The sequence below is a fragment of the Bos javanicus genome, chromosome 15 (genome assembly GCF_032452875.1).
Source record: "Bos javanicus breed banteng chromosome 15, ARS-OSU_banteng_1.0, whole genome shotgun sequence".
Classification (NCBI taxonomy): domain Eukaryota; kingdom Metazoa; phylum Chordata; class Mammalia; order Artiodactyla; family Bovidae; genus Bos; species Bos javanicus.
Genome location: NC_083882.1, coordinates 74,972,318 through 74,984,094, shown reverse-complemented (window position 1 = coordinate 74,984,094; position 11,777 = coordinate 74,972,318).

Sequence of the window (11,777 nt, the reverse complement as noted above, 5' to 3'; positions counted from 1 at the left end):
CCATAAGCTCCAGCCCCATCACCACCCTTTCAGGCCCGTCTCCATGAGGAACTGGAGAGATAGGGGGCCTGATAGCTCCCGTATACTTTGCTGAAAGGTATCGTCCATGGAGCCCAGGTTTGCTGTAACCCCGGACAGATTTACATATTTGTGTGATTGCTTTTGATTGGGTCTCCAACCCAATCAAAAGCTCTGTGGAACCCCACAAACAATTCTACCTGTATGTTGGTGAGTCCTACTACCTACCCACTACCCAAGCACAAACTCCTTTCCCCCAACAGTCTGTCTCTTTGAGGGCAGAGAGCACCTTCCAGCCACAAAGCCCCATTAGCGGACTGTGCCAGCCAGACCCCAGCTAGGAAGGTGCCTGAGCCTGGGAAACCAGGGCTGGGGGAAGGGGGCCAGGGCTGGCATCCCCTGATCCGCCCCAGCTGTTCAAACATCCAAACCCCCTTCTCTCTTCCTTCCAGTGTCCCTGGTCAGCACTCAACCCGACTCACGGTCACCCTGGGTCCCTGCAGTAAACACCCGGCAGAGATTTCCTCCTGGGGCCGGAAGGCCACCAGCTCTGGGCAGCTGCCCTGGGAATGGGACAGAGGGCCATGCTGAGCTCGACAGTGGGTGCAGGAAAGGGCAGCAGAGGAGGTGAGTGACCCCGAGGGTCAGCTGCACCCAGGTCTTCTTGCCTTTTGCCCATTCTCCCACGGACATTCACATGATGCCACAGCTTCCACCATTGGTGATGGATCCATCTCAGTGCACAGAATTCCTCTCCACCCATCCTTTGTTGCAGCCCACACTGACCCCTGTGTCTCTTCGCTCCCACCTCTAGCTTTGACCACACTATCCTCTCCTTTGGGCTCTTCTCTGAGTATCTAAATTCTGTCTACTTTCAAGTCCCCCAATAAAGTGCTTCCAGGTAGGAAGCACCTCTCTCCATCCTCTGACCCCACGGTACCTTGCCTCTGTGGCTCTGGTCATTTTCTGTCATATCTGATAGATATTTGGGTGAAGGTCATCCCTGCCTTCCTGCAACTCTTGAGACCAAATGTGGGCTGAGTCCTGCCTTGGAGTCCCCAGCAGGTGCCTAATCCACTACCTTGGAGATGAACAGGAGGAGCTGACACTTATTAACCTAGTAACTTTTCACTTGCTGGTACTTCTTACTTTTCTCAATGAGCCCCACACAAACATGGTGAGGTGGATACTACCATCCACGTTTTACAGATGTGGCAACTATTGTAAAAACTTTTTTTTTATTATTTACATTTTCCAATGTACTGGGACACACAAGCAGGATAGATTCTTTTCCGTGTTGATTTTGTATCTGGCAGGCTTGCTAAGTTCTCTTGTTAAACCTAATACTATATATCCATGCATGCTTTGGGGTTGTCCATGAAATAATCACATTGTTTGCAAAGAGTTATTATTTGTTTCTTTCTAATATTTATAGCCTTTCATCTTTGAGAAGCTTAACTTTGTCTTATTATCTGTCTTACTGGGCTGAGTGGAACTTCCAATACAATACAACTAGAAGTGGCATTGTGTGCTGAGTTGTTCAGTTGTATCCAATTCTTTGTAACCCTTTGGACTAAAGCCCACCAGGCTCCTATGTCCATGGGATTCTTGAGGCAGGAATACAGGAATGGGTTGCCACTTCCTTCTCCAGGGGATCTTCCCAACCCAGGGCTTGAACCCACATCTCCCATGTCTCCTGCATCGCAGGCAGCTTCTTTACCTGCTGAGCCATCAAGGAAGCCCTAGAAGTGGCATTCGCACGTATGTTTGTCTTATACCCAATTTTAAAGGGAACGTTTTCCATCACTTCTCATATTTTATGAAGTCTGCACTAGAGTTTCTGAGATACTACTTATTAGGCTAAAGAAATATTTCTTCTCTTTCCAGGTTCCTACGAGTTTTTGTCATGAATAGATATTTACTGCACTTTTTCTGCATCTGTTGATTATTATATAGCATCTGTCCTTTGACTTGTCTGATGCGGCAAATTACATTAATCTGTTTTCTAAAGTCAAACCAACTTTGCATTCCTGGGATAAATTGAACAAGTCATGATGTGTTGTCATTTTTATTCTTTAGAAGATTCAGTTTGTTAACATTTGGTCCAGGATTTTATCTCTGTGTTCACAAATGAAGTAGCTTCCTTTTCCACTGTGCTGTGTCTGGCCTGGGTATCATGATTTAACTTGCCTTATAAAAACAAACTGGAGATTATCTTCTTTTTTCCTGTCCTCTGGAATATTTTGTGTGGAATTAGAATTATCTGAAATGATTGTTTGGTAGAACTTGCCTATAAAGTTGCCTTAGCCTGGTGTTTCCCATTTGGAAAGTCTGAAACTTCAGATTCCATGTCTTCTGTGGTTCTAAAACTATTCAGATAGGGGGAGGGGGTGGGGATCCTGTGTTTACAATTTTCGAGATATCGTTTTACCTTGCATTTCTTCAGGTTCAAATTTTTTAAGTTTTATTTTTCTAAGAATTCATTCATGTCACATAATTTTAAAAATGTATTTGAAGAAAGTTCATAATATCTTCTGATAATTTGGGCAACTTAATTGAGGTATAACCTCCATTAACTTTTCACATACAAAGCATACAATTGGATGAGTTTTGACAGAGATATACACTTGTGAAACCATCACTGCTTTCAAAATACTGAATATACCTCTTGTCCCCCCAAATTTGCTCATGCCCCTTGGTAATTCCAAGGTCTCCCACACTGCAAGTGGATTCTTTACCATCTAAGCCACCAGGAAAGCCCAAATATAGAGTTACTATCAGTTCAGTTCAGTTCAGTCTCTCAGTTGTGTCTGACTCTTTGTGACCTCATGGACAACAGCACGCCAGGCCTCCCTGTCCATCACCAACTCCCGGAGTTTACTCAAACTCAGGTCCATTGAGTCAGTGATTCCATCCAGCCATCTCATACTCTGTTGTCCCCTTCTCCTCCTGCCTTCAATCTTTCCCAGCACCAGGGTCTTTTCAAATGAGTCAGTTTTTCATATTAGTTAGCCAAAGTACTGGAATTTCAGCTTCAGCATCAGTCCTTCCAATGAACACCCAGGGCTGATTTCCTTTAGGATTGACTGGTTGGATCTCCTTGCAGTCCAAGGAACTCTCAAGAGTCTTCTCCAACACCACAGTTCAAAACCATCAATTCTTCAGTGCTCAACTTTCTTTATGGTCCAACTCTCACATCCATACATGACTACTGGAAAAACCATAACTTTGACTATATGGACCTTTGTCGGTAAGGTAAAGTAATGTCTCTACTTTTTAATAAATATTGTCTAGGTTGGTCATAGCTTTCCTTCTAAGGAACAAGCATCTTTTAATTTCATGGCTATAGTCACCATCTGCAGTGATTTTGGAGCCCAAGAAAATAAAGTCTGTCTTTATTTCCATTGTTTCCCCATCTATTTGCCATTAAGTGATAAGACCGGATACCATGATCTTAGTTTTTTGAATGCTGAATTTTAAGCCAACTTTTTCACTCTCCTTTTTCACTTTCATCAAGAGGCTCTTTAGTTCCTCCTCGCTTTCTGCCCTAAGAGTGGTGTCATCTGCATATCTGAGGTTATCGATATTTCTCTCGGCCATCTTGATTCCAGCTTGTGCTTCATCCAGCCTGGCATCTCACATGATGTACTCTGCATGTAAGGTAAATAAGCAGGGTGATGTACACAGCCTTGACGGACTCCTTTCCCAATTTGGAACCAGTTCCTTATTCCATGTGCAGTTCTGTTGCTTCCTGACCCTGCATACAGGTTTCTCAGGAGGCAGGTAAGGTGGTCTGGTATTCCCATCCCTTGAAGAATTTCCCACAGTTCATTGTGATCCACACAGTCAAAGACTTTAGCAGAGACCATGAAGCAGAGATAGATGTTTTTCTGGAATTCTCTTGCTTTTTCTATGGTCCAATGGATGATGGCAATTTGATCTCTGGCTCCTCTCCCTTTTCTAAATCAGTCCCTTTGCCAGATTCCCAGGTTGGGGAATCTGTTGTGGGTCCCAGAACTTTTGCAACAGTGTGAGAACGTCTTTAATATAACTGTTGTCCAGTTTGTGGGTCATCTGCTTGGTGGCTCTGTGGTTTATGCCACATGATGCGCCTCCCAGGTCTGCTGCAGCCAGAGCCCCTGTCCCGGTGGCAGGCCACTGCTGACCCAGCCTCTGCAGGAGACAAACACTCAAAGGCATGTCTGGCTCAGCCTCTGCAGGGTCTCTGGGTCCTGGTGTGCATAAGATTTCATTTGAGTCCTCTGAGCATCTCTGGCAGATATGGGGTTTGTTTCTAAAGGGGATTTCGCACCTTCTACCGTCTTGTAGGGGCTTCTCCTGTGCCCTTGGATGTGGGGTACCTTTTGTGGTGGGATCCAACATTCTCCCGTCAATGGTTGTTCAGCAGTGAGTTGTAATTTTGGAGTTCTCACAGGAGAAGATGAGCACATGTCCTTCTACTCCGGCACCCTGAGAAAAAGGAGAGTCACTATATGACCCAGCAATCCCAGTCCTAGTAGACAAGTGTCCACAGAAAAACTCGTACACAATTGTTCATAGCAGCTTCATTCATACTAGAAAAAAGTAGAAACAACTCAAAAGTCCTTTGGCTAATGAATGGATGGATAAAATGGCTATCAGACAATGGGATATTATTTGGCAATAAAAAGGCATAAAGTATTGGGTTGACCAAAAAGTTTGTTTGGGTTTTCTGTAAGATGTTACAAAAATCCAAAGGCCAATCCAATACTGAGACATGCTAAAACATGGGTAAACCTTTAGAGTTTATGGGTTATGCTGAGTGAAAGAACCAAGTCACAAAATACCACATAGCGTGTGGTTCCATCCATCACACACCTGACATCTGAGAAGTCCAGAACAGACAGTTTTATAGAGACCAGAAGAGACCAGAAGTAGAACACAGTGGCAACTTAGGGCTGGGGATTTAGAGAGAAGTGGGGAATGACTGCTAATGGGCATGGCGCATCTTTTCGGTGTGATGAAAATATTCTAAGATGGATGATTGCACAACCCTGTGAACATACTAAAAACCATTAAATTTCACATTTTAAATTGGTGAATTGTGTGGCATATGAATTATATCTTAATAAAGCTGCTGTTTAAAAGAAGAAAGAAGCATACAAGCAAACATTGGCTCAGACTGAAAAATAACTAGCTTAGAGCTAGAATTTAACTTTTAATTGAGTCTGAAAATTTTGTCTTTTAATGAGAACATTTAGTTCATTTGTATTGATTGTGATTACTGGAGTATTGGGCTTATTCCCACCGTCTTATTTTGTGCTTTTTATTTGTACAGCTTTTTCCGTTTCTTTTCTTTTATGCCTCACTTTGAATTAAACAGATTTAGTCCTCACTGAAGAACTCATTAACTGGAGAAAAACTAACAGGAGGGACAGAAAGTAATGATATCCGCCAATGCCCCCAGATCCGCCCCCAGAAAGGTCAGTCTATTTTGAGGTGAGCTTTAGCTTCTCTGTGGCATTCTGCCCATAGGGCCAGCTGCTCTGTGATCTGCTTATATACCCAGGAATAAGGCGAGGTCCAGATTTTCATGCATGTTGAATTCCATTCCCCCAACTAGTTTGGCAGCTTTATTTTCTATCTATTCTTTCAGTTGTTACCTTTAATAGTTTGACATTCTTACTCGGCAAAACAAAGCTCTGCTGCTGCTGCTGCTAAGTCGCTTCAGTCGTGTCCGGCTCTGTGCGACCCCATAGACAGCAGCCCACCAGGCTCCCCGTCCCTGGGATTCTCCAGGCAAGACCACTGGAGTGGGTAGTTCTACTTTATTATGTTGGACTCCCCCTAATTAGACGTTATTTGCTTTGTATGATACAGACATTGTGTTTTGAACTTAACCACATGTTTACCATCATCTGCTCACCATTCTTTCTTGCACTGCTAGTCCTATCAACTCTGAGATATTTGCTTTTCTGCCTAGAGTACATTACAAAAAAAAAAACCCGTTTCATCGAGCTACAATTCACATACCATATAATTTATCCATTTAGTACAATTCGATGATTTTTAACATATTCACAATTGTTCAACCACCACCACAGTCAACTTTTGAACATTTTCATCACCCAGTATGGCTATCCATAACCATAACAGTTATAGTCATTCCACACTTCCCCCACAAATCCCGCGGCCCTAGAAAACCACTAAACTATTTTCTGTCTCTGGTGGTGTTGTTCAGTCACTAAGTCATGTCTGAGTCTTTGCAACCCCATGGACTGTAGCGTGCCAGGCTCCTCTTTCCGCCACTGCCTCTTGGTGTTTGCTAAAATTCATGTCCACTGAATGGCGATGCTATCTAACCATCTCATCCTCTGCCGCCCCCTTCTCTTTTTGCCTTCAATCTTTCGCAGCATCAGGGTCTTTTCCAGTGAGTCAGCTCTTCACATCACATGACCAAAGTATTGGAGCTTTAGCTTCAGCATCAGTCCTTTAATGAATATTCAGGGTTGATTTCCTTTAGAATTGACTGATTTGATCTCCTTCTAGTCCAAGGGACTCTCAAGAGTCTTTTTCTCCAGCACCGTAATTCAAAAGTATCAATTCTTCAGCATTCAGCCTTCATCTATGGTTCAACTCTCACATCCGTAGATGACTACTGGAAAAAACATAGCTTTGACTGTATGGACCTTGGTTGGTGAAGTGACATCTCGTCTCTGCTTTCTAAAGTGCTGCTAGGATTGTCATAGCTTTCCTTCCAAGGAGCAAGCGACATTTAATTTCATGGCTGCAGTCACCATCCACAGTGATTCTGGACCCCAGAAAAATAAAGTCTGTCACTGTTTCCACTTTTCCCTCATCTATTTGTCATGAAGTGAGGGGACCAGATGCCATGCTCTTAGTTTTTTGAATGTTGAGTTTCAAGCCAGCTTTTTCACTCTCCTCTTTCAACTTTATCAAGAGGCTCTCTAGATCTTCACTTTCTGCCATTACAGTGGTATCATCTGAGTATCTGAGGATGTTGCTATTTCTTCCAGCAATCTTGATTCCAGCTTGTGATTCATCCAACCTGACATCTCACAAGATGTATTCTGTTAAATAAGTTAAATAACCAGGGTGACAGTATACAGCCTTGTTGCACTCCTTTCCCAATTTTGAACCAATCGGTTGTACACTTGCTTATTTTGGATGTTTTGCATGAATGGAACCATGCAATATATGGTTTTTTGTGGTTAGCTTCTTTCATTTAGCATAGCACTTTCAAAATTTATCAAACTGTAGAATGCATTGGTACTTCATTCCTCTTTATTGCCAAATAATGTTCCACTGCATGAATATATCACACTTTCTTTATCCATTCATCAGCCAAAGGATATTGGGGTTGCTTCTGCCTTTTTATTGAGTTGTTTCCAATAACGCTGCTCTGAACATTTGTGTATGATTTTATTTTGTATGGATGTATGGTTTCATTTCCATTAGGTATATATCTAGGAGTGAAATTTCTGATTCATATGGTAACTCTATGCTTAATATTTTGAGGAACTGCCAAACTGTTTTTCAAAATGACTGCACTATTTTACATTTCCATCAGCAACATATGAGGGTTCTAATTTCCCCACATCCTCACCAGTGCTTTGATATTTTATTGGGAGTATAAAGTGATATCTCATTGTAGCTTTGATTCGCATTTCTGGGATGACTAATAGTGTTCAGCCTGTACTTCTGTTTCCATGCACTTATTGTCCATTTGCATGTATTCTTTGGAGAGATGTCTATTTCTAAATCTTGTGTTTATTTTCAACTGAGTAATTGGTCTTTTTACTATTGAGTTGCAAGAGTTCTTTATATATTACAGATAGTTCTTTATCAAATATATGATTTGCAAATACATTCTCCCACTTTTCGTTTGTCTTTTCATTTCCTTGGTGGTATTCTTTGAAGCATGAACGTTTTCCATTTTGATGAAGCCTAATGTACCTATTTTTTCTCTTCTTGGTTGTGTTTTTGGTGTTGTATCCAAAAAGGATCTAAGATTTACACCAAAGTCATTAATATTTACACAAATGTTGCCTTCTAAGAGTTTTACAGTTTAAGCATTTGCATTTTGGTTTATGATCCATTTTAAGCTAATTTTCATGTGTGACGTAAGGAAGGCTCCAACTTCATTCTTTTGTATGTGGATAGCTAGTTGTCCTAGCACATTTGTTGAAAAGACTATTCTTTCCCCGTTGAATTGTCTTGGAACCCATTTCTATAAATGCACTAGCTTATTTCTGTATCCTCAGTGCTGTTCCATTGATCTTTAAGTCTATCCTTATGCCAGTACCACACTGCCTTGATTACTACAGTTTTATAAGTTTTAAAATTAGTAAGTATGAGTCCTCCACCTTTGCTCTTTTCCAAGTTTTAGCTATTCTTGGTCTCTTGAATTTCCATATGAATTTTAGGATCTGCTTGTCATTTTGCTGGGGGTGGGGAGGGAAATAGACAGCTGAGGTTTTGAAAGAGGTTGCATTGAATTTATAAATCAATTTGCAGTGTATTGCCGTCTCAACAATATTAAATCTCCAAATCCATGAACAGGATATCTCTTCCCATTTACTTAGGTCTTCTTGATTTATTTCACTTGGGTCCAGCAGGTGAAAGCTGGCATTGTATTGATTTACATCCCAGATATCCTGAATTGAAAATCATTTTTGGCCTCTGCAAGTTTTTGTCTTTTAATATTTTATCTGGCTTGTTTTAGTGATGTATTTAGGAGGGAAAGTCAGAGCAGCTCAGTCATCATATGACTTAAAGAGTCTAAGCATTTTACATGTACAGACTCACTTTGTATTCTTAACAGCCCTGTATATGGGTACTATTATTTCCCCCATTTACAGAAGAGAAAACTGAGGTGGAGGGAAACTGAGTCATTTCAGCACTACACGGCCAGTGTTGCTGAAGTGGAGACTCTAGCCCAGGGACTCTGACTCCAGAACCACACACTCAGCCACTATGGGCCAGCTGCCTCTAAGTGCAGCAGAAGATGAAGCCGGCGGCGGCCTCCAGATGAAAAGGATCCAATGGAGATGATTTGAGTCACAGTGAAGGTCACCCACAGTGGCTTCCATCGGATGACATGTTCTTTGCTAATATCCACAAGCTGCAATGCAACTTCTCAATGATTCACATCATTCCCAAAGGATGCTGCATAAACCAGAGCGCCAGCTGGTAATGCACAGAACCACCACTGCCTGCATATCACCTCCTCTCTAGGAAGGCCAAGGCTCCGGATGTTTGCATGGGGAGAGGGGAGCTGGATGTGGGATTTGAGTGTGCACCGGTTCCCAGAGTATACTCTGAAACTCACCCCTTCTACAGGATTAGTAATACGGATGTCAGAGAAGTTTGACAAACACCAGAGTAGAATGAACAAAAGGTAAGCCCTTTTTAAAAATAAAAATCCAAACACAGTTGATTTAGAATGGTGTGCCATTTTTAATACCATTTTAGGCGCTGGGGACCCAGTGAAGAAGAGCAAAGCAGATGGAAATCCTTGCCCTCCTGGAGCTGCCAGTCTAGGGAGGCACAGAGGCCAACAGTTATGCACAGAGCCCGAAGCACAGTGTCGGACGCGATGTGTGCTGAAGGCAAAGGGAGCTGGGCGAGGCGAGCAGGGCATCACGTGGCGGTGGGGGAGATCTAATTAGGGCAGCCAGGGAGGGCGTCAGAAGAGGGAACGTGAGCTGAGCCCTGCATGAGCGGAGGAACTTCATCTTCAGTTTCTATTTGTCTCCACGGTGTGACCTTTTACCTGTAACCGTGTGTTATTTTTATAACAGAAACGTGAAGCATTCACCAAAAGCTAAGATGAGGTTGGGTAGGTGGGAGGTAGGTGAGGAGGGTGCTTTTGCACTGCTTCCTAAACTGACTCAAACACACTGCTATTATTTTACCGGTGGTGGCGGCGGTGCAGGTGGTCTCTGATGAAGCCCGTGCAGGACTGGCAGCCTGGGGGACACAGCTGGGAGGCGCCTCCTGGGGCAGCCTCGGGGCCTCCTCCCTGTGGGCCTCAGGGCAGGCAGATGACGCTGTTGCTGCTGTTGTTCAGTGGCGCAGCCGTGTCCGACTCTGCGGCCCCGTGGACTGCAGCACGCTACTCTTCCCTGTCCTTCACTATCTCCTGGAGCTTGCTCAAACTCATGTCCACTGAGTTGACGATGCCATCCAACCATCTCATCCTCTGTCACCCTCTTCTCCTCTTGCCTTCAGTCCTTCTCAGCATCAGGATCTTTTCCGATGAGTCAGCTCTTTACATCAAGTGGCCAAAGGATTGGAACTTCAGCTGCAGCATCAGTCCTTCCAATGAATATTCAGAGTTGATTTCCTTTAGGATGGACTGGTTTGATCTCCTTCCAGTCCAAGGGACCCTCAAGAGTCTTCTCCAGACAGAGGATGCAGGGACAGCAGTCTCCCAGGTGGAGGGTCTGGGAGGCTCTCCCATCTCCCAACACCAAGATAGCTGCCCTCTATACTTCAGATTCTGGGTCCCAAGTGGCAGGAGGTGGGGATTAACAGCCTCATGGTGTGAGGTTGTTCCTGAATAAAACCTCCATCTGGGTATTTGCTTGTGCGGCACAAGGCCCTTGGCAGGAAGGATGAAGATCTAGTGCTGGGCGCTGGGGCTGCAGGCTTGGCTCTGACGGAGGAGCAGGAGTTCGTGCAGACAGAGTAAGACCTCAGCTGGGAATGTGCACACACAGCAGGGCCTCGTGCTGGGGACGGCTGCCGTGGTGCCAGGAGGCGGGTGCTGAGAGTGTGGCTGGGAGGTCCTTGTCCCCCAGCTGGCCACAATGGCAAAGGACCAGACATCTAACTTTGAAATGGACCTTGAGGACTTAGTCATGAGCATCCCACTGGCCAGCAAGATGGCCTGACATTCCCCTTCCCCAGGGCAGGGCCCCGAGGAACGTGATCTCATGTAAGCCTCACACTCCCCCTGTGAGGCCAATCTGGTTACTATCCTTGTTTTAGAGATGAGGCTTAAGGGGCTAAAGTTACTCATCCGGGGCCACCCAGCTGGTGGATGAAGAAGCCTGTGGTGTATTCAGATCCCTTGGCACGGCCTCCAGGACCATACTGCTCCAACAAGACAGAGCAGCCTCCAGCCTGGGGCAGGGGGCAGTGGTGGGGAACAGGGCAGCCTGAGCCCCCTGAGCTCGGTTGGGGCTGAGGACCCCAGGGGACGACTCCCTCCCCCACCCAGGATGTGTCATATTCTCAGGGGCAGCCAAGGATAAAGGGTAAGCTGGCCGGGGGCAGGGTGGGAATCGGGAGGGTGACGTCACCTCCCTCTTAGTAATGCTTTGGCAGAGCCCGAAGCTCCCACCTTGGGAGGGAGAGGGAGAGGAGGGGCAGCCCTGGAGCCTGTGGCAAGGAGGCTGCCAAGTCGGAGATCAGGAATGGGCACCCTGCCAGGAGCAGCCGGGACCAAGCCTCCTGGGCAGGGGGTCTCCGGGAAAAGAGATGCATCCCCAGAGTCCTGGGAGGGGACTCTAGAAGGAGTATGCACATCAGAGGGAGGGTGGAGCATTGGTCTGTCTGTCTGGCACTGCTGGCAGCCAGACGTCCGCTGATCGATGCTCTACTATCTGACGGCCTGAGCATTCATCCTCCGCAGTGTGGGATGGCCTGACTTACGTGCCTGGCCCTTGGAGAAGGCGGAAATGATGGGCTGAACCTCCATCCACTTCTATGAAGCCTGGGGCTAGTCTCTCACAGGGGCCACGTGTCACCCT